The sequence below is a fragment of the Myotis yumanensis genome, unplaced genomic scaffold (assembly GCF_028538775.1).
Source record: "Myotis yumanensis isolate MYYU_CA2020_CCGP unplaced genomic scaffold, mMyoYum1.0.hap1 SCAF_8, whole genome shotgun sequence".
NCBI classification, from domain to species: domain Eukaryota; kingdom Metazoa; phylum Chordata; class Mammalia; order Chiroptera; family Vespertilionidae; genus Myotis; species Myotis yumanensis.
In genome coordinates, this window is record NW_027223759.1 from 37,561,011 (window position 1) to 37,583,770 (window position 22,760).

Here is a 22,760-nt window from a genome sequence, read left to right on the forward strand (position 1 = left end):
AATCTCTCTGACTATAGACCTACGCCCAAGATAAAGAATCCAGAAACTGAAGGACTGTGCCCACCCAGAGCCTGAGTCATGCCCCCTTTTTTATGCCTCTCGGGTGATCAGGAATCCCTGAAATCCCCATCCAACTGGCCATGAGTCTGCTTTAGCTTCTTCCCTAATTCTGTTCCCAGGCATTTATTATTCTAACAGTATGGCCTGAGGGATGCCCAAACCAGCAGGTGTTTGCAAGGGGTCTGATGCAGATCTGTGAATAGATGTGGCCACAGGCATAGTCTTGAGACCTCTTTACCTTGTGGGATGGAGCTGGGGATGGGAAGAGAAAAGGGCTAGGCTGTGGGATTTGGAGCAGGCTCTACTGATATCCTCACTTTTTAAACATGAAGCTCTGAGATATCAAAGGACTTTCTATTTGAATTTTGCCTGAAGGTGTACTTTTTAAGGTAGGAGGATGGAGGAGGCTTCATTTGAAGATATTTACCATGATTGTTAACTTGGTATATTGTATGTGGGCCTTTATTGATACTTTTTCTGGTCCCACAAATGTTAGGAAAGGGACAATATGTGTGTAGTAAGTAGAGTTAGTTTGCGTAGCATTTCTGGTATATGAATTTCTAAGAGAATGGCAAAAAAAATCTTTAAATTTTATAAGGTGTGCTTCAGACTGATTTCATACTGAGTCCACATTACTTTGGATTGCTTTTCCTAACATGTCTCAGCAAAACATTAGACAACCTGGTTAAACAAAGCCTAATTCCCACACAGCTCCACCTTCCTTACTTGGCAAAGATTTAATCTGGTAACACCCTTTAAAGACCATTATTCTAACCACATTTAAAAGAAATAGCCATTACAATTCAATACAATGTTCTGTTTTGTTTTAAGTTTAATTCTATTTCTGACCACAGGGCAGGTAAAACCAAAGAAAAATATCCCTAGAAGAATAGCATACTTGAAACTTTTCTTCTCACTCATCCTCTCCTATTTATTTTTAACCAAAGCCATACAAACTAAACAAATCAAACTAAAAAACACACACAACAAAATAGAAACATGGTTAAACCCCACGGGGTCATTCTAATATTGATTTCCCTAATACTTCCAAGCCACAATAATAATACACTAGTAAATATTTATTGAGAATCCTCTATAGCCATAGGTTATGCTCCTGGGTGTTGCCAGTTAAGGGATGTATGTACAAGACAGTGTGGAAAACAAGACATAAGAAATGCCAGGCAAGTGAAAAAAGTTTCAATGTAAGGGCAGGGGCAGAAAGGATTATTTTATTTTAGGCAGTGTGTAGGAATTAAATATATTTGGCAAAAGGCAAGAGGGCATTCCATAATTGCATTTTAATTTAGTTCAGAGCCTTCTGGAATATTCCAAGTTTAAGTATTGAAGGTGTTAAAGCATCTTTCCTTCACATATCCAGGACACTTAAGATTTGCCAACTTCCTAAGGTAATCTGACATAAAGATCACAAACATGGGCAGGGAGAAATAGACAAAGGTTGGGCATTGATTTTCAGGGCATTATTTCTGAAAAGTGATGACTTTTTAAGAAAAGTGATGGCTGTAAAATGCATTGAAAATTTTATCTTCTCTTTGGATATTGATATTCAGTGGAAATATAGTATATAGGAAACATCTGATTTTCTAACATTAACTCCAGTGAGTCATTGAATTACCACAGCCATATATGGATAAGTGATGAACTGACCCCATGATACATACACACCTGGTGATTCATAGCTGAGGACACTCAATGTAGGCTATTCATAAGCCATCCAGATTCCTCAACATACAGCATCTTGGAAGTAAGTCAGCCCAGTGGAGTTTACTGCATTCTGTATTGTCAGAATACAAATATGGGTATCATAAATTCCTTAGACCTGACTATCTTTCATTATGTTAACCATTGTGAAGTCCCTGGTGAAAGTTCTGAACCACAAATGTAGTCCACAAATTATGATTTGAGAAATATCACCATAGGCATTCAATTAAATTTGTTGAATTAGATTGAAGTCACAACATCAGAAATAATGCTTCAGCAATAAAGCAAAATGTAATGTAAAAAAATAGTTTTTTGTTTTTATATTAGTTTTAAATTTATCTCATTTTGAAACATTTTCTAAACTGAATCTTTTTAGGTATGGTACTATCTATAATCCATTATGGCAAAATATTTTTAGAAAAGAAACTGTGATAAAATTGGGAGGTGTACAGAAATTAAGCTGTTGGCATTAGAAGTACAGAGGGAGAGGGAAAATTTGAGCTGAGCCAAACATATTCTACCTTAGGTCATTGTACTTGCTATTCCCACTACATAGATAGTTCCCTGCAACTCCAACTAAATGTTGACTTAGTTAAAGAGTTCTCTGACCGTTCTATATAAACTGGCAATCCCTTTCTGCATCAGTCTCTATCCTCATACTCTACTTTAATTTTCTTAGCATGTATCAATACCTCACATATTGTACATTTATTTGTGTACTTTTTTTTGCTTCTCTCTAGAACATGTTCCTTGAGGACACGGTCTATGTTTTCTTCATTACTATATTCCCTACATTATATCTATAGCACATAATAGGTACTCAGTAAATTTTTCTTGAGGAAATAAATGGACGAATTTTTAGCTCTATGTAGGTCAATGTTAATTACTTATAATAGTTGCCACCCATTTTTACCTGAAATATAGTAAATGCTATCTTTGCTTTGGAGAAGAGAAATACAACTGAACATCTGAGATAGTCAACAGAACAAAACTCACAAAATATTCAGAAGCGTGAAGAGATGTAGAGTGTACACAAATGTACAGAACCAAATATGATATCTGAAGCCTTTCAGAGGTGAATTTGCTTACTAAGACAGTGATAGGCAGCTAACATAACAGTTTCATAGTATAGTTGAAAAATCACATGCAATTTCAGCAAATGATGCTGGATATCTACATGAAAAAGAATGAAGTTAGACTCTGATTTCATTCCATATACAAAAATTAATCTAAAATTAATCCTAGAACTAAAAATAAAAGCTAAAGTTATAAAACTCTTAAAAGAAAACATAAAGTAAACCTTTGTGTCCTTGGGTTAGGCAATGCTTTCTTGGCTATGACTCTCAAAGAATAAGCCACAAAAGAAAAAACAGACAAGTTGGACTTTCTCAAATTTAAAACTGTTATTCTTCAAAAGAAACCAACAAAACAGTGAAGAGACAAAGCACAGAATGGGAGAAAATATTTGCAAGTTATGAATCTGACAAACAACTTATATCCAGAACATATAAAGAACTCTTACAACTCAATAATAAAAAGATGACACAATTAAAAATGGGCAAATGATGTAAATAGATATTTCTCCAGAGAAGATATATAAATAGCCAATAAGCACATGAAAAGATAATCAACATCATTAGTCATTAGGAAAAGGAAAATCAAAAGTATAATGAGATACCACTTCACACCCACTAGGATGGCAATAACAAGTGTTGGCAAAGATGTGGAGAAATTGGAACTCTCACACATTATCGGTGGGAGTATGAACTGGTGGAGCCATTTTAGAAACAGTTTGGCAGTTTCTCAATATGTTAAACAGAATTTTCATATGACCCAGCAATTCCACAAAGAGGTATATACCCAAGAGAATTGAAAACATATATTCACACAAAAATGTGTACATTAATGTCCAAAGCAGTGTTATTCATAAAAGACAAAAAGTGGGAACAACCCAAATGTCCATCAACTGATAAATGGATAAAAAATGATGGCGAATCCATATAATGAAATATCACTTGGAAATAAAAAGGAGTGAAGTATTACAATACATGCTACCACATAGATGAATCTTGAAAACAGTACGCTAGGTAAAGGAGGCCAGTAGTAAAAGGTCACATATTGTATGACTTCATTTATATGAAAGGTCCGGAATAGGCAAATCTATAGAGCCAGAAAATAGATGATTTGTTACCTAAAGTTAGGTTGGGGCAGCAGAGTAAGAATGGGGAATGACTACTGATATGTACAGGCTGCTGAGAATGTTTGAAAATTAGATAGTGGTGACAGTTGCACAAGTCCGAGTTTTAATAAAAATTACTCAGTGGTACACTTTAAATGGGTAAATTTTACGACATGTAAATAATATTTGAATAAAGCTATTTTTAAAAATGCACATGGATGATTCAAGTAAGTAACTAACCACAGCTGGACAGGAAATATTAGCGTTGGTGCACTGAATTGTGCTACATAACAAGTTATCCAGAGTAGCACAAAACCCTCTCCTGCCGACTACACAGAGGCAATAGAATTCTTCCCTTCAGGGCCAGTTCTATTCCTAGGCCAAGCAAGAGCCTGGGGTTTTAGAGATTTTCAAAAGCCCATTTGCTCAAATTTCCTCAGCTTGTGGCCTCAGGGTCTGCAATGACTTTCCTAGGACATCCTGTGGAATAAGTCATGAAGGACCTAATTAAAATAGAAACACTGTCTGTGGAAGTGCATAGTACATTAACTTATTAACACCCATAAGAATAAGCTTATGAACTTACTTAGCCAGGCATTTCAGTAAGGCCCTAAAGGGATGAAATGTTAATTAAAACTAAAGGAAAGAGGGAAAGATTTGGTACCTGGCACAGTGCCCAAAGCACTGATTTTAGTAGTAAAATCTGAAAAATAGAAAATGTGAGATGGCTCTAAAGACTAGTTTTTTTATAGGTCATAATTTACCCATCTTGCCTTACCTTTCCTGCCATGTACATCTCTGGCCATATAGGCTAGATGTATATGATTTGACTCTTTTGTTCTTTAAGCTTTAAGGCACGTGGTAAATCTGGGATTATAAATCATAATCCTTGGCAGCACAAAGTCACTGAACTGTTTTTAAGACATGAAGTCTCATGATCTGGTGTTTTAGAAATATCATTGTGGTTACAGCATGGAGAACAGATTTGTGGAACAAGGCTAGATGTAGGGAGATAGTATAAGGACCAACAGCTCATCAAAATGGTATGAAGATTACTCCAAAGTGAAAATATCTGCAGAAAGAGATCTGCTCTGAACTTCCCTTATCTGACTAAAGCAGGACTTTATGAGAGTTAGGGAGGTGACTGGCCTTCAGCACTGGGACATTCCAAAAAACTGTGTCAACAAGCCTCTTCAGAACCTCCCATCCTTTGAGCCCTGACCCCATCCCCTTCATTGAGCTGGTATAGTAACCCAATTCCTCCGCTGTTCAGGGAATTACTTCTTATGGGGTGCCCCTAAATGAATGTGAAAATAGACTTTTCTACTGTTAATCTACTTTCAATTACTTTGAAGGCCCCAGGGCACTCAGACCTAAGTCAGTAGAGGCTAAATTTTCCTCCCAGCAGTAGGTTAGGAGGCTGTTATACTAACCCTGGTGAAAAGGCAGTGCTGGTTTGGATTAGGGTAGCAGCAGAGAGAAGGAAGATGTATCAAGTAAAATCACCCAGGACTTGGAATTTGGATATGGTTAGCAGGGATTAAGGAAACATGGGAATCCCAGATCTCTGTCCAGGGCCCTTCAACACCTCATACTCTATTGGCTGAATGGCCTTCAAAATGTAAAATGTACTACAAAATCATGTGTGTGTGTGTGTGTGCGTGTGTGTGTGTGTAGGTGGTGGGGCAGGCAGATAACTCCAAAGCAAGCAACAGAAGTCCTCATGAAAAAAAATGCCTTGTTTAGCAAAACCATCTTGGTGAGCCATCTTTGATTCTGCATTTGGAACTTGTCTAAAATGAGCTAAAAATTGGACAAAAAAATATTGCTTGCATAATAAGGTAAGAACAGTGTTTTGCTCCAGCCAGAGATGGATGCTTCAATGTTCCAAGACCAGGAAAAGCAGTGGGGCCTAACAGGAGGTAGGGAAGATGGTCCAGCAAGACATCAGGAGCTCAGCCCTGAGCAAAGTGTGCCTAGTGGCAAGTACTACCAGTGAACAGGATGTCCGATGTTCACTTTACCATTACTTTGCCCTGCTGTGCTGTAATATAATGTCCTCGTATTCCAAAATATACACCCAAATATTTAACCCAACTGCTTGGTGTGAATGTGTTTCAGGGAAATAAATAAAAACATGTGTTTCATAGTTGGGTCCATGCAGAATGGACAAGAGAGGGCGGCTATAAGAAGAAGGACGTGGGAGAGATAATTCAACAGCAGTGGGAACTGAGAACAAAGAGTAAAGAGGGAGGACAAGCCTCCTGACATTCACCATGTCTACTGGGAAGTGGGGTGGAAGATGGGAAGTAGCAGCAGGGAAATAAGAAAGTGATTTTTCATGTTCTATGAGACTCAGTGTAGGGGCAAAAGCAGGGCATTTCTGGCCAGCTAGTGTAGGACAAGGCAGTTCTTTCTGAGCAAACTGGATGGCTGGGGCCACCAGGCAGCTGATGCATGAGTAAACACCTAAATGAGAATCTTTTAAACTATCTTTTCAGAAATCTAACTTCTGAATTTCCCCATTCTTTTTCTTCATTTCTATGCAAAAAATGAAAGCACTTCTCTACTTGGGAATGTAGGTTAGCTCAGATACACACTCAGTATTCAGAGTATTAAAATTGCTATTATCTGTGTCATGTCTGAGATGTCCCGATCGGGGGAAGAGCTGAGTGTTGGAACCCAGGACAATAATACTGCCTGGAAAAAAAAATAATACTGTACAATTTTTAATATTATGACTTCTTAATGCTCAGCAAGGTATAGGTTTTTCTTAATTAAGACTCTTGAACTAATGAAAATGTCTAAATTCTAGTATTAAAAAACTATACATTCTTACCTGGAATATTTAATAAGCAGTAAAATATATTGTGAAGAAAAATATATTGGAATGTCTTATCTAATTTTTTAAAGTTTGTTGTCTTATTGTTTGAATTATTCCCCAAAGAGACCTCCTAGAAGCAGAGCAGTTTAAAAGATAAATGATTATACCTGAAAATTATCCTCATGGGCGAACCTTTTAAAAATTATGTCTTTCATTTGTGATTTTCACAGACATTATTGTATTTGCTATGTTATTGGCTCTATGGTTACCACCAGCAATTCTAATGAAAAATTAGATCGTTCCTTTCCTCCTGTTGAGATCAACGTGATCTGTAGTATTCTCTTAAATTTCAAATAAGACTTAATAGAATATACCATAAAAACAAACTGGAAAATGAGTGGCTTTTTTAAGTTTAAAGTTGCAGATGCTTGGTTTAGATTATCCTCTGAATTGGTGTATTCTACCAGGAAAAGGTATAAACCTATTTACATTATGTTGATTTTATACCTTGGATATGATTTTTTTAACTTTGCATAAATCAAGTTTTTATAGATTCTGTGGAAATTTTAAAATTAAATGTACTTTTTCAGTTGTGATAGAAAAATACAAACTTGAGCATTGTAATTAGCTACCAGCTCTTCTTGCAACTCTTATCTGTCCATGCACAATTATTTGCAAAGGTCCGTGGTGTCAGTGAGCTAACCCAAACCTGTCAGCAATGCCCTACTAAGCAGGTGGCAATTGAAACGAAATTGAAAGATTTAACTTGTCACTAAGGCTGATTCTAACATCATCTAATAGACAAGATATGCCCCTTGATCTTTCCCAGGAAACCAAGTCGACAGTGGCAATTTGGTATAAATTTAGTAGCCTTTCCACCTACAACTTTAAAGTAAAACTCACATCTTTAAGATTTTCATTTGCAGATAATTTTTGCAATAGCTTTACAAAATGGGAAGTGGACAAATGTTTTTGTTTTTAGACATAAAAATTCAGGAAATGAAACATAACCAGTCCTTTTATATTAGCTCCTTTTCCCAGTCTGTTAATTTCACGGTCTAACCAAAATTTGATATTTCATTATCTGAGCTCTCCAATGGTTTTCTCATATCAATGTTATCTCTAGAATTTGAGGAAATCTCAAGAATAGCAATAAAATATTCTCCTCCTTTCTCTACCCTCAAAGCCATAGGTAAGGAGTTGGACTCTAAGAGAAAATATTCTTTTTGTTTGTGTATGGAATGGAATAATTAAAAGTAAATCTTTAGCAATATTTTCTCCCTGAGTATTTTGAAATTTTGGGGTGGATTTCAATGAAGAAGTTTTAGAAAGAAATATTGGGCATTTGCAGGAGTGAGCACGTTTATCACAAAAATATGGGAGAAAAAAATGAAAAGTTATATTTTATTAATTAGAAGGAAGACATCAAAACTACTGTTAATTTTAGTTAGCTGTTATTTCCGAAGAAACTAGCACATGATATTATTAAGCATTTTATTCTAAAATAAAACAGGTTCCAAGTCTTGAAACTGGTCAAAAATGGAAAAAATAAGATTGTAGCTTAGGTTCTCTCTCCCTTTCAAATACATAAGCTTTGTGTGCAACTTTACCCAAATAATTAAAATAGCTAATAAAGTTTTAAGTCACCAATTTCAGTCATTTGTAGCATTTGTGGCAGTGGGAGAATTGAGAAAAAATTCCTAACGTGTTTCCCTCCCACTGTCTTTTCTTCATAATAAAGGTCACAATTTTGCTTTATAATAGATTGGATTATAGACAATAGGACTAAAAGTGACTCTTTCAGTCATCTAGACTCAATTTCTTGTTTTATACAGAAGAGGAAATTGAAACCCAGAGAACTTAAATGTCTTTTCCAAGTTCACAAAGCTAAAAATAAAAAAAAAATGGGAGAAGAGCTAGAAAATATAGAGCGGCGATGTTTTCTGTGTTACTTATTTTTTTGTGATTGTTAGTTCAAATATGTTGGTCCTATAAGAGATGAATTCAGGTAAACCAACTGAAAATACTTGTACTTGTTGTTCTCAATATAATAAGGATAAAAGACAAAATCTAGAGCATAGGAAAGAAAAGAGGAACTGACCCACAGAACAAGTGAGACACAACATAACATGCTTTGGCTTTAAAGCCTCTGGGCCAAAATCACACTATGATCTTGGTAACCAGAAAGAATCTTGTTCCTGGAATGCCTGTAGAGACCTGAATTAGTCATAAGCTTCTTAGGAAAGAATTCATCCTTTGTTTGATATTGCTATGATTCTTGATCAGAAAGGCAAGCAACCCTCTTTTATTGTTATGGGCCTAGTCATACTGCAATTGCCTGTATAACAAATCCCTTGGAAACCTTTGACTAAAGAACCACCTATTTTGAATGACTTTCGAATACATTAGAATAAGATGATCTCATGAGGTCTCTCCCTGCTCTATCATTCTTTCCTTCTAGGTGCCAACACAACAAATCTCACATGCTTGTTTCAGAGAATTAGAATAGCCAGCCAGCCATGCTAGAATTTCTAATGGTAGGCTTATTTCACTGAGGAAATAACCATAGAAATTATTCCAAAGTATTGCCAGAATCATTATTCTAAACAGTTTAAGGAAGACTCAAAGGCCAATATCCAGCACAAAACAAGTTCAATGAAGTCATGGCTTTGGTCCAAATATTTGGACCATTTGATACCTAAAGTGATAAGACTGCCTCTGGTTTTCCTCAATCCTCAACCCTCCTCATGTCCACACATGTCAATCTGTTCCTGCCTGTAGCTGGAGGATAAAAATTCCTTTCTAATCTACTTTCACAGGTAGGAGACTGACCAAAAGCTCCATTCAGTTCTTATTTAAAGCTTTTCTTTTAGCTAAAAGATAAGAAAGAAGCAGTCTAATTTTGAAGTCTCTAGGAACAACTTTAGATTGATATTATATTAAAATACAACATTCAAAATAATATCTGGCATCTTCTTGACATTCCAGAGGCATACTTGAAATAAGTGATGCCAAAAGGAGCTAAAAATGGTAAAGGAAATTACAGAACTGTTTGACTATCATCCAAAAGATTCTAACAGAGGAAAATTTCCCTCCTCCCCACAACCATCTTGGGGCTTTGTACTGAAGAATGTTCAAGATTTTAACTAGCTGGCAAAATACATAGCAGGTGGCAAAATATTTTGCACTTGATAGGTGAACCTTTTCTTTTTATACCATTTTATAAACAAAAACAGTAATTGAAAAAACAAAAAAAAATCAGGAATAATTTCTATATAATAGAATTCATTCTGTGTGAAAAACAGCAAGGTTCTGCCACCTTTTATAACAAAGAGCAACTCTTCAATGCTCAAATTTAATTCTCTGGCCTCCCCTGTTTCTCCCTGCCCCAGTGAAATACTGTGAACCACTCGTCGCATTTATTGTTATGAATCAGCATGAAATTTGACAACACTTTTCCTTCCTCATTTCAGATGTGACTCATGGTTTAATCCCCCAAGGACCAAGAAGCTCTACTTCAAAGTAAGGAAACAAAAGAAGCACCTTTCATTGAAGCTGCTTTACCCAGAGAACTCTAATAGTTATTATCCACTGACTTCTTAAGTACACATTGTAAAGCTAAGTGCTTGAAGTGTCCTCTCCTCTGCTTTCCCTGGGGGAAACCAATGGAGAAAAGCTGGAGAGGTAACCTGACTGATAAATCCTAGACTTGAAGTTTATCAGTGGTGCTATTTAACCACCCATTATCTCTAGGATGCTATTGGATCTTAGTGTGGGGAGCATCTTATTTTCAAGATTTTGGATCATCTTCCCTCCAGACCCCTCTGACTTTGCACACAGAAAGTAACAGATCTGAGCTATTTCTTGAAAAGCCTTTTGAATTTAAAACTTGACCCATTTTCTGCTGTGTGATAAACCACTACCCCACCTTCCCAGTCTCTCTCAGAAAGTGCTGTAGGTCTCAGTTCACTGCGGAAATCTTAAATTGTCTAGAAAAGCCTGTGGTCTTTCAAACAGGATTCAAATTAGAAGGGAACAAAAAGAATGTGACACTCAAAGTAAAATTCGACTTACCCTTACTTGAAAAGAGGAAAAAATAAATAAAAAGTTGAAGCCCCTTTATTTTTCTAAATCCTAGAACTATCTAGTCCTAAGAGAAACTGTTTCTTAGTGTAGAAGATGAGGAGAGTTGAAGTTAAACAATGATCCTTTTTCCATTTCTTAAAAAAAAAAAAAGGCCAGCAGAAGCAAATGCTCTGTTGGACAAATTGTTTCAGCAGATGTTCATTATCCCAGGGAGAAAACAGCTCCTACTTTGCAGCTTAACACTTGCACATTTAGAAACTTTAATATTTTTAACTTGAAATGGCCCATGTGGCATGAGTGAGATGTAAATAGTATAATCATTTATATGAACAAATGAACAAATGAGCAAGTGGTTGCATTATATATTAAGTCCACAGAACTCTGGCACTGTTGTTATATCATTAAATGATGACGGAGCAATTGTTGCTCATCTGAGCTTCATGAGCTTTTTTAAAAAAAAAAAAAAAATATATATATATATATATATATATATATATATATATTTTTTTTTATTGCAGAGAGGAAGGGAGAGAGAGAGATAGAACGATCAGTGATGAGAGGGAATCATTGATCAGCTGCCTCCTGCTTACCCCACACTGGGAATCTAGCCTGCAACCCAGGCATGTGCCCTGACCCAGAATCTAACAGTGATCTCATGGTTCATAGGTCCATGCTCAGTTATTGAGCCGCACTGACCAAGCTATGAGCTTCTGTAGATTTTTTTCCAATAATTTACAATGGCATCCTGGACGAATATTAATAATTATAGTAACATTTATAGAGTACTTATGATGTACCAGACAGTCATAATTATCTTATAAGGTATTATAAGTATGCCTAGTTTAAAACATCTAAACTGAAGCTCACGAAGGTTAAGTAACTTACTTACATCACAGACTAAGAAGTGGTGGCATTGGTATTTGAATGTAAAAGGTTGACTCTAGGACATGGGTGGTCAACTGCATGGGGACAAGTAATAAGTATTTTATGCCATAAAGTTTGTGTTAATACTCAACTCTGTCTTTGCAGAAGGAAAGCAGCCTAAGACAATATATAAATGAATGAGCTTGGTTTATTCTTAAAAAAATTCTATTCATGGACACTGAAATTTGAATTTCATATATTTTTCATGTCATGAAGTATTCTTCTTTTATTGTTTTTCAACATTTTAAAGATGTAAAAACAATTCTTACCCTATGGGTTGAACAACACCATGTGGTAGGCTGGATTTGGCCCACAGAATAGTTTGTTGACCTCTGCTCAAGGCTCTTAATGACTAAACTATTTTTCTAGTGGTATCTTTTTATAATTCTTTTAAACAGACAATACATTTACATTTCAGCATTATTAAGTTATGTCAGACTTTTATCATATAAAATTATGTTTGGGAAAATAAGATTTGTTTTTTATAATATATATATTAGGTTGGATCATATGAAATTGGCCAATATTGACCAATTTACTACCTAACTATTGAGGAGTAAATTATAAAATAAGTAAGGAATTCTAAAGAATTCAACAGAGACAGAACTATCCAGCAGAGGAAAAGAATTACTCAGAGGTACAGTTAAACTGGAAATATTCTTTCCTTATTTTTGTTATTTCTTTTCCCTTTCTTCTCTTTCCTTTTCCCTTTTTCTTTGACTTAGCAAATGAAATAGATTTCAGGCACAATTGGTCTCTTCCTCTCACAATTTTCCATCTTTACTTCTAAGTCTTTTTCTCCATAAATGCCAAATACTTTTCATACTAACATCATTTTAATTCATCAAACATTCTATTTTCATTCATTCAAAATTTACCTCAAAGTCAGTCTTCTCTAGAATGCACACTGAGCAAGTTAAGAATAGAGACATCTGCCAAAAAGTGAAGGTTAAAAATAAATGAAGTCCTGGCAAGTTTTGCTAAGTGGTTAGAGAATCAGTCCATGGACCAAAGGGTCACAGGTTCAATATCTGGTCAAGGGCACATAACTCGATTGCAGGTTTGCTCCCCACCCCTGGTGGGGTCACATGCAGGGGGCAACCAGTTGATATGTCTCTCTCACATGTCTCTCTTCTCCTCCTTCTCCTCCTCCTCCTCCTGCTTCCCTTTCATTCTCTCTGAAAATCAATGGAAAAAGATCCTTGGGTGTGGATTAAATAAAAAAAAAAGAAATCAATGAAAAGGTTTTGAGCATTCCATCAAAAATAGAGGGTTTACATGGGAAAAACAACAACAATAACAACAACAAGCTTTTGCAACTATTTATAATACACCAGATTCTGCTGCTTTGTTTTGTTTTGAGCATATAATAGACCAGGATGAAAAATGGTTGAAGGAATGGGATTTTGGATCTTCTGCTTTCCACTAGAATGCAATCACTACAAAAATAGGTTTCTGTCTTAGTCACTGCTAAATTCCCAACATAACACAGTTTCTGGAATATGATAGGTGTTGAATAAATAGCTCTAGAATAAACAAATGATTATTGAAGAGTGAGTTTGGACATGAAATCAGGAGCACAGTAATTAAACATGATAGTATTGTCTTGTCCTAATGAGCCCTTCCTTAGCCACAAGTAAAAGCAATGAGGGAAATACTCTATGAGTCATTTAGACTAACGGTTACTTAGTAATATGACGTGACATGAGCTTAAAGATAATGTGACCATTGTCATTTTGGTACTGATAACAACCAAAGATGGGAAAACTGGAAAATCCAATAAGATCATGATTCCTAGACTTTATATAGGCAGATTTCAGAAAGGTCAATTAAAAATTAGGTGTGATCCTATAGGCCAAAATTATAAACAAAAGGAACGAAGGCACATGAGATTTCAGGATGTTCTAAAACAAAAATTCTAACCCGTAATCATGCATTTGGCCATGATACAGTATATGAGGCCTGTGAAGCTGGGTTTCTCAATGTCGGAATTATTGACATTTGGAATCTGATGCTTCTTTGTGTGGGGCTGTCCTGTGCATTGTAGGGTGGTTAGCAGCATCCCTGTCCTCTACCCACTGGACGCCAGAAGTACCCAACCTTGTGGTTGCAACCAAAAAATAAAAATTTCAGACATTCCAAAACTGAGAACAACTGTCCAAAAAGAAGGAACAGGAGAAAGATTACATTTTCAGGTTTTAGAAATACTTATAGATAAATGAGGGAGAGGGGCATAGTTTACCACCTCAAAGTGTGCCTTTGGGGAGATCTTAATTATCTTAAGCTGGTTACTTTTAAGAAAGGAAAGACTCAGGAAGAACCTTTCATCTCCCCGCTAACTGCCTAAAAGAATTTAGATGCAAGACCTGCTCCAGGAAGGGAGCTAGCATCACAGATAACTGTAGTTTAATATGAACTAAGTGTGACAGACAGGGAAGAACCTAGCAAGGCCCATTTGATCAAGGTCCTCTCTGGGTCCCATTGCTAAAGATGGCCCAGCAAACATGTATTTACCAAACATTTGCTTTTTCATCTCCATGTAAATTGCCTTCCTCCCCTTTGAAGTCCCAAACCACTAACCCCCACTTTTCTCCTTAGCTCAGGATGGCAGATAAGCCTCAACTGCCCCATATTTTTATGGAACCCCCATATGTACATACATAATTAAGTTTGGCTATGTTCTCTAAATCTGTCTCATCTCATTTTATTATTAGACTAGCTAGAATACGTAAGAATGAAAAGAGGGAAAAATTTTCCCTTCCCCACACAAATGTAGAAAAAGGAACTTACCAGAATAATTAAAAAAAAAAAATCATATCATTGCTATTGAGGAGTTAAAAATCCCACATGGACAAAAATGTTAAGGACAAAAGGATATAATGTCCCTTGTGGCTTAAAGAGCAAGATAAAGTTTGGTGCTGACTGTGTATAAATAAACAACAGAATTAAAATTACTAAAATATCTTGTGTATATCTTCTCCATGTAGACAAATGACCTAACATTAGAAAGTCCATTTTAGTTAAGAGGAGAGTAAGAAAGCATTATTATTTTATATATTATTCTGAACTCCTCAAGTTAGGTAAATCTCATATCAAAAGAGTATGGGAAAAATAGCAATCAAAAGTACAAAGTTTTTAGAAATCTTTGATATGATGTTGAAGAGTTGTACCATAAAATAAGTAATACCAATTTTTAAAAAATAGGTGATGTTAAAAAAAATTGCTAAGCTACTTAGTAAAGATCCCTAAAATAATTCTACAACAATGAAAGAAATGGGGTAAGAGATCAACCAAAGGACTTGTATGCATGCATCTGAGCATAACCAATGGACACAGACGGGGGAAGGGGGGGCATGTGCTGGGGGTTGGGGCAGCCGGCAGGAAGTCAACGGGGGGAAAAAGGAGACTTATGTAATACATTAAGCAATAAAGAATTTAAATTAAAAAAATGATGATTGCCTGCAATAGAAGAATTGACTGTCAAAAACCTTCTGAGATATGTCAAATCAATCTTCTATTCTACTAGGTTTCTTGAATTGTAGATGAGAACATTCCTATTAATATAGTGCATCTTTTTTTAAATATATTTTATTGATTTTTTACAGAGAGGAAGGGAGAGAGATAGAGAGTTAGAAACATCGATGAGAGAGAAACATCAATCAGCTGCCTCCTGCACATCTCCCACTGGGGCTATGCCCGCAACCAAGGTACATGCCCTTGACCGGAATCGAACCTGGGACCTTTCAGTCTGCAGGCTGACGCTCTATCCACTGAGCCAGACCGGTTTCGGCAATATAGTGCATCTTTATTTCCACCAAGGAAATACTCTTTGGCTGTGTTCTTGCAGACAAACTCAAAAAGTATGGGCTGTTTGAAATACTTTATTTTCCTACATCACCCTTTAACCATCTCCCCCCACCTTCACACACTCACCATTGTTATAGGTCTCCTCAAAATAAAGTTTCAGAGCCATTAGATTCACTAATCAATAAATGACCTTACAAGTCTAACATTTCATGGTATTTCAGTCACTGAGATCTAAATCAATGCTATTCGGTATCTTCTTAATTAAGGTTGAACAAAAATTTTATAGACTGATTTTCATACTAACCTAAATGGACATCATTATTTTTGCATTATTTTTAATCCACAGAGAAGCAAATCAATATTTCAACAAATACCTAATATTTGTTTAATTAAAAATAGTAATCAGATAAAGTCAAGATTTTGTTCACTATTAAATATTTCCTTTATAGTTAACATGACACAGAAGAAATGGTGTGTGGGTCTGTTCAGAAATCTACCTATAAGATACTGTATCAGTCTGACTTTTGCTCCACTCCACCTATCCCACATATTCACCTGCTACTTTGTTCCAATAATTGCAAAAATGACTAAGCAAAAATTTTACCAGCATAGATATTTTAAGCACCATAGTACCAATAATATCAAAGTATATTTTCAGGGCAAAGAACACTTTTGACAAGGTAAAGAAAGGAATGTAAACCAGAACAGAATTGTTTAATTATACCTTACCTGGAAAGAAATACAAAGTTCCAACAAAAATGGTACTAAGTCACACCAGGTATTCATAACTACAAACCGTGCACTTATTTAAATGGGCTGCTTCAGTGTTACTGCTATGTAAATATTGGATTTGTGATAGCTGATGATACTGTGATTCTTTCAGTTAATTTAAAAATATATAGGAATTAAAGAAAGACTCCAATTTGACAAATTAAAAATAAATAGATGGATTGCAAGTCATATTCAACTATTACTTCATCGACATTATTTCACATAATAGTTTGCTTACCAGAGCATTGGTTCATTGTGGAAAACCCAAATCATTTATCAGGTAAAGGCATGCTATAATTTCTTTCCAGCTTCAACCAGGATTCGTATTACTCAGGATATATTTATACTCATGTTTCTTCAAACTTTGAACAAATGGAAACTTGCCTAATGAGACAACAAATATTTGACCTGACTTGTATCCATTCTGATGCTCTTCCCTGTAAAGGAAATATATTCCTACGAAACCCAGAGCCAAGGAAGAGAAGAGGTAAAATATGACTGAAAGAACGGGCCAGTAACAGCACTCAACTAGGTTCCTCTGCAAATTTGCAAACACTTGTTTTCAACATATAGTCTATAAACTGTGTGATGTTGTAAGTGTAAATTCTTGGGGTTGCAGAGTTCAACCTAAGCCTATGTGAGTAGGAACTACTAAGAGTGGGAGGATGATTTGATTCAACAAACATCTCACAAAGTCCTTTTCAAGCACTTGCCCCACATTATTACCTAGATAGAATGAGCCCTGCGTTGGTGAGCCTAGGCGTAACTAACTGAATCAAGAAATGCTATTTTCCTTCCTGAGGAAGAAGAGTGAGTTTTTGTCTGTATGTATACCTGGTGTGACTTATTACCATTTTTGTGGGAACTGTGTATTTGTTTCCAGGTAAGGCGTAAACTTCACGAACAGAGTACAAGGACCCAGCACTATCCAAATACAAGGACCCTGATTTATCTTCATCTTCAAGGCAAAAATCATAAAGTAGCCAACAGAGATAAACATAGTTTTTTTTAAGAAAAAGAGAGACATGTGATGTAGTTCTACATAAGATAAACAAATTTTCCTTAAGAAGTTAACAAATATAAAGCTCATTTCTCAGTTGGAACTAGTCAGACAAGATTTGAAATTTTTGCTCCAAATAGAAATAACATTTGCTCCCATAGCAATGATTTGCTATTTCAACTCTAAACACACTCACAGCTTCTTGCTTTGCATGTATTTACTACTCTGAAATCAAGAAGAAAAAAACTCTGCAGCCAGTTTCACGGACAGCTTCTTGCTTTGCATGTATTTACTACTCTAAAATCAAGAAGAAAAAACTCTGCAGCCAGTTTCATGGACATCTATTATGATCTTTACATTTTTTTCCCCTCAGAACATACAGCTAGGGGGAAAAATCAACTTAGAATGATTCTAAATTCTCCCAAGAAAAGCATCATTTAGATCTACTCATTCACTCAACATAAAAGCATTTAAGTGATTCAGGAAAAGTTAAGCATGAGGAACAAGGTAGTACTTTCAAATCCAAATCTTACCTGGTAAATGGAAATGGAACAACACAACACCCCTGAAAGTGTTCTTGATTTGCGCTTCTCTCTTCCAGACAGAACTAAATCAGAGCAGCCTATGTTCTTAAGCCCTCAAAGAAAAATCAGGAGGCTTGATCTGTGCACATAATGGCCTGCATAATGTAAGAAAGTGCCGTTTCTTGGCAACAAGAAAACAATCCTTTTCAATTAACTCAGCAATTGGCCCACATTTGTTGTTAAACACAGAGTAAAGAAAATTTTTTAAGAACTCAAATGAACCTGCTAATAGCTCAGTGAGAATGTCAGATCAGTATGTTCATTTTGAAAAGCATTTTTTATTAATTGACTATTCATTCCAATTGCCTAACCCAAGAACTTTTATCCACATGCCTGTCTCACTTCCCCGTAGCATATTATTTACTTAAAGCTCCAATCCTGAATAGTTGCATCCATTGTTGCAGAAACACAGTAAAAATGTGAAAGATAATTATGGCAAGCCTGTGGCATGTAATGTTATCCTGGTCATGGTCATTTTGCATACCATATTTGGCTATCTAAAATACCAGCATGAATGTAGCCCTGGATACTCATTAGGATACATAATTCGAAACACTTATATGCTCTCTTAGCTGTTAAAGCAGACACTAATTTTAGAGAATATGTAAGAAGTGCAGATGGGCTAGGTTCAATTTGTGCTGTTTTGTGGGTTCATATATACTTATGAGAATATGATGAAATCTTTGGACAATGCTTAGGGTCTATGCATTCTCACATATATATTGGAAATTTCATATATCAGTTAGGATTCATATGTGAGACATCTAATAGGAATCTTTGTTCAAAAAGGGAAGTGGTGAGGAAAATATACATGATTTTTGCTGTTAGCCAAGTTTTACCATTGCAAATAGTAAAGTTTTAACTCTCTGGTATGGTTCTATCTCCCAAATGAGAAGACAGCTTAAAATGGATCATTTCCACCTATAGCTGAAGCCAAGGGGGTGAATTTTGCCTTTACCACCCCTCCACTTGCCAAGGTTCACCAAGAGTGTATGTATATTGTGGTATTTGCCTTCAGCAACTCTTTTGTTTTCTCCTTTTATCATCCAGATCTCCCTAAAATGTGTCAGTTTTGTCTTGCTATCATTAATGGGCGATTCTTAGGTAATATTTTTAAAGATACAGCCTTTTGAAGGCATTGTCTTCGTACAAAGCACTCTCTATGGGTGGGAATTTGAAACAGTGTTGTGAACTGTTGAAGGCGATGTATTTGGTTAGACCTCCTGGCACCTTCAAATCACACGCTCAACAGCTGTGTACACTTTTCATGGGTAGAACTGGCTGGGATCATTTCACAAGTGTTTCTTCAGCTCTTGTGCCGACTCTTCCACGTGCCAGCTCTGACTTCAGGCAGATTTGTTAAACATTTTGTGTCTCAGTTCCCTTATCTGTCAAATGAAGTTAATATTTACATCATAAGGGTTCACTCAGATCACATAGGTGAAGCTTCTTAAAACAGTGCCCAGCAGATGGTAAATGCACAAAGCTTAGCTATATTATTAGCATTGTTGTTGACTGTAGTGTTCCTGAATTAAATAACTTTCAGTGTTCTTTTCAGACTTAGGATTTCCAAAATCCAATATAATCCTTATATAACAATGTAAAGTAATGTAAACAAAGCCTCTTGAGGTACATAATAGAAAATGTTCTTTCTTTTTGTATAGATTAATCTTTTTTTAAAAAAATATATTTTATTGATTTTTTACAGAGAGGAAGGGAGAGAGATAGAGAGTTAGAAACATCGATGAGAGAGAAACATCGATCAGCCGCCTCCTGCACATCTCCTACTGGGGATGTGCCCGCAACCCATGTACATGCCCTTAACCGGAATCGAACCTGGGACCTTTCAGTCCGCAGGCCGATGTTCTATCCACTGAGCCAAACCGGTTTCGGCTGTATAGATTAATCTTCATTTACCATCTAGTACATCTAATATTTAGAGCTTTTATATGCCCTTTTATTAACAAAAATGTGCAATTATTTTTTAAAAGTGGGAAATTTATCTTTCTGAAAAAAGCACTCATGTTAAACACATTGACTTAGGCAATTTAACCAAAGGCATAGAGAAACAGAAATTCTGCAAGAATTTCTTTTATTATAAGATATTTTGTTATGTGCAACATAATTATTAAAAGATTCACTGCCCTAACTGGTTTGGCTCAGTGGATAGAGCATCAGCCTGCAGACTCAAGGATCCCAGGTTCAATTCTGGTCAAGGGCATGTACCTTGGTTACGGGCATATCCCCAGTAGGGGGTGTGCAGGAGGCAGCTGATCGATGTTTCTCTCTCATCAATGTTTCTAACTCTCTATCCCTCTCCCTTCCTCTCTGTAAAATATCACTAAAATATATATTTAAAAGATTCACAAGCCTTTCTTCTCATATCCTTAAAATGTATGGACTATTTGCTTCAGCTTTTGGTATCCATTTGGATGTATTTTTAACCAGCAGCTGCAAACCCTAATATTTGAGAGGAAATGCATGCTTTTGAGTATTCGTTGTAAACACAGTCCAGCCAGAATGGGCCATAAAGACTCCATCTGATCCTTTCCAGCTTAAAAGGCAAGTTTAACCTTTGGTCTCAGCCAAATCCATTATGCAGCTCCCTCAATCAAAATACCACACCCTCTCTCTGCTAGGAAAGAATTTTAAATTATTAGTAAGAGGCCAAATGAACCAGTCTTCAGAGGGATTAGATTCAGCTACTCAGGTAGATATTTATTATTATCTGCTTAGTACATGGCAGTGCCTCTCTTGTTCTTTATTTCCGACAGTCTTGTTTGCCTCAGTATCTTAAAATAGCAAATTTTGGTACAAGGAAATTAACCTATGAAATCTGCAAAAAATGAAAGGACAGTATTTGTTTAAAAGCATCAAACTCTGGAGTCTGTAACAGAAATACTCTGGGAAACATCAATCTAGTGTCTCTTCACAGAAGACTGGGCGTAATGTGAGAGCAACGCTGTACAAACTACTGGGAAATGTGGATTCCTCGCCACAAATTCTGCAACAGTCTAAGTCACAGACGCATTTTCCTTCCATAACTCTGAAGGTTTTCAAAGTTCAGTGCTGCCAACTTGAACAGTTGAAAATGTATATGACATTTATAAGTAACTTTAGGGTACCTTTATTTCTAATTCAAATATAACGTTGAAAATGATTCATCTTGGGAAAATTAGAATTTAAATAAAAATAAAATCAGTGCTGTTAAACAAAAATACATAGACATCACAGATAATTCTTTCACAGTTTATAAATTTGGAAGCCAGTTATCAAGTCTCATAAGACACAAGTGGATGAGGAGTGTGAAAAATGGTTCTTACGGATATACTTAATGATGAAATATTTCACAAAATAAAGTATTTTATAAGCATTGAATAAAGATAAACCAATTTAGCAGGTGATAATAGTCAAAATATAGTAGAGCCAAACCAAATATTTCTAAGTTTCTGTATTTGGAGCTAAGAAAAAAATGAGTACAATTTATTGGATACCCATCAGAAGGCTGCTGTTACTATGATCTAGGATTGTAATGTTTAAGCCTCACATTAAGAAAGAACTGACGTAGGGCCCTAACTGGTTTGGCTCAGTGGTTAGAGCATTGGCTTGCGGACTGAAGGGTCCCAGGTTCGATTCTGGTCAAGGGCATGTACCTTGGTTGCGGGGACATCCCCAGTAGGGGGTGTGCAGGAGGCAGCTGATTGATGTTTCTCTCTCATCGATGTTTCTAACTCTCTCTTCCTTCCTCTCTGTAAAAAAATCAATAAAATATATTAAGAAAGAAAGAAAGAACTGACCTAGGAAGTGTTTAAACATGCAGATTCTTGGACCCCAATCCAAGCAATCCTGATGGAGTTGAGTGAGGCCAAGGAATCTGCATTTTAGTAGGTTCCTAGCACTGACACAGGCAAGCTCAGGTCCACTGTTGAGACCTGCTGAGAAACACAGGTATCTGGTCTCTGCTTCCCTGGCAGGAGGGACACATGGATTATTGAAAGAGGGGGGAAGGTAGTCAAAAGGAAGAAATGTGATTGGTGATGAGGAGAAACAGGAAATTACAGTTCAGCTTCCCCGGGTCAGAGAACTGGATGGACAAGAGTGGTGAACAAATCTTGAGAGACAAGCAGATGTAGACATACCTATAATGGCTTCTCATTTTATACTTATAATGCCATTTAATGTAATGGCATAAAAGCCAAAGTTCTTATAATAGACTCCCAGACTGGCCACCTCTTAATTCTCATTTCTCACTACTCTGCCCTTGACTGACTCCACTTTGGCCTGCTAACTGTTACTTAAAACATGGCATCCTCCTCTACTTCCTTCACATCTTTCCTTAAATGTCATCTTCTCAAGAGCCCTTCTCTGACCATCCTATCCGAAATCACAATCCCTGCCCAACCCCACTGACACTCCCTAGTCTCTTCCTGCCTTAATTTTCTCCTTATCATTTATCACCACATTCTATATTTATAAATATTGGTCCTCTTCTGTCTCCTCCCACTGGACTGAAAACTCCATGATGGCAGGGATTTTGGTGTTTTGTTTTCTGGAACATCCCCAGCATTTAGAATGTTACCTGGCACATTGTAACTACTATACAGAATCAAAAAGGGTCCCCATTAGAAAGTATGATAATGTTAACATTCTGAGACAGAAAGAACTTTATTCAGCACTGAAGTAGAGAAAAAATGTATTTAGAAATTTAGTTTTTAATTCTTCTGTGCTCTTCCAGGAAAAAAGAAAAATAAGCTGAAGTATGGGAATCTTTTCAACTGTTACAACGCTTTAAAGAATATTTGTTTT

At 36.2% G+C, this 22,760-nt stretch overlaps 1 protein-coding gene and 1 long non-coding RNA gene across 2 annotated transcripts in view; one reads left to right on the forward strand and one right to left on the reverse strand.

Moving 5' to 3' along the window:
* The window catches only part of ITPRID2 (ITPR interacting domain containing 2), a 90,595-nt gene extending 72,603 nt beyond the window's left edge, over positions 1-17,992 (reverse strand). Inside the window, exon 1 of the mRNA XM_070422638.1 lies at positions 17,904-17,992. The gene's annotated coding sequence lies outside the window, so the exon portion shown is untranslated. The remainder of the gene's footprint in view (positions 1-17,903) is intronic.
* Positions 1-22,760, forward strand: part of LOC139015185 (uncharacterized) — a 54,993-nt gene extending 32,233 nt beyond the window's left edge. The window contains exons 2-3 of the long non-coding RNA XR_011472416.1: positions 10,256-10,304; positions 22,690-22,760. This is a non-coding gene — a long non-coding RNA (uncharacterized lncRNA). The remainder of the gene's footprint in view (positions 1-10,255; positions 10,305-22,689) is intronic.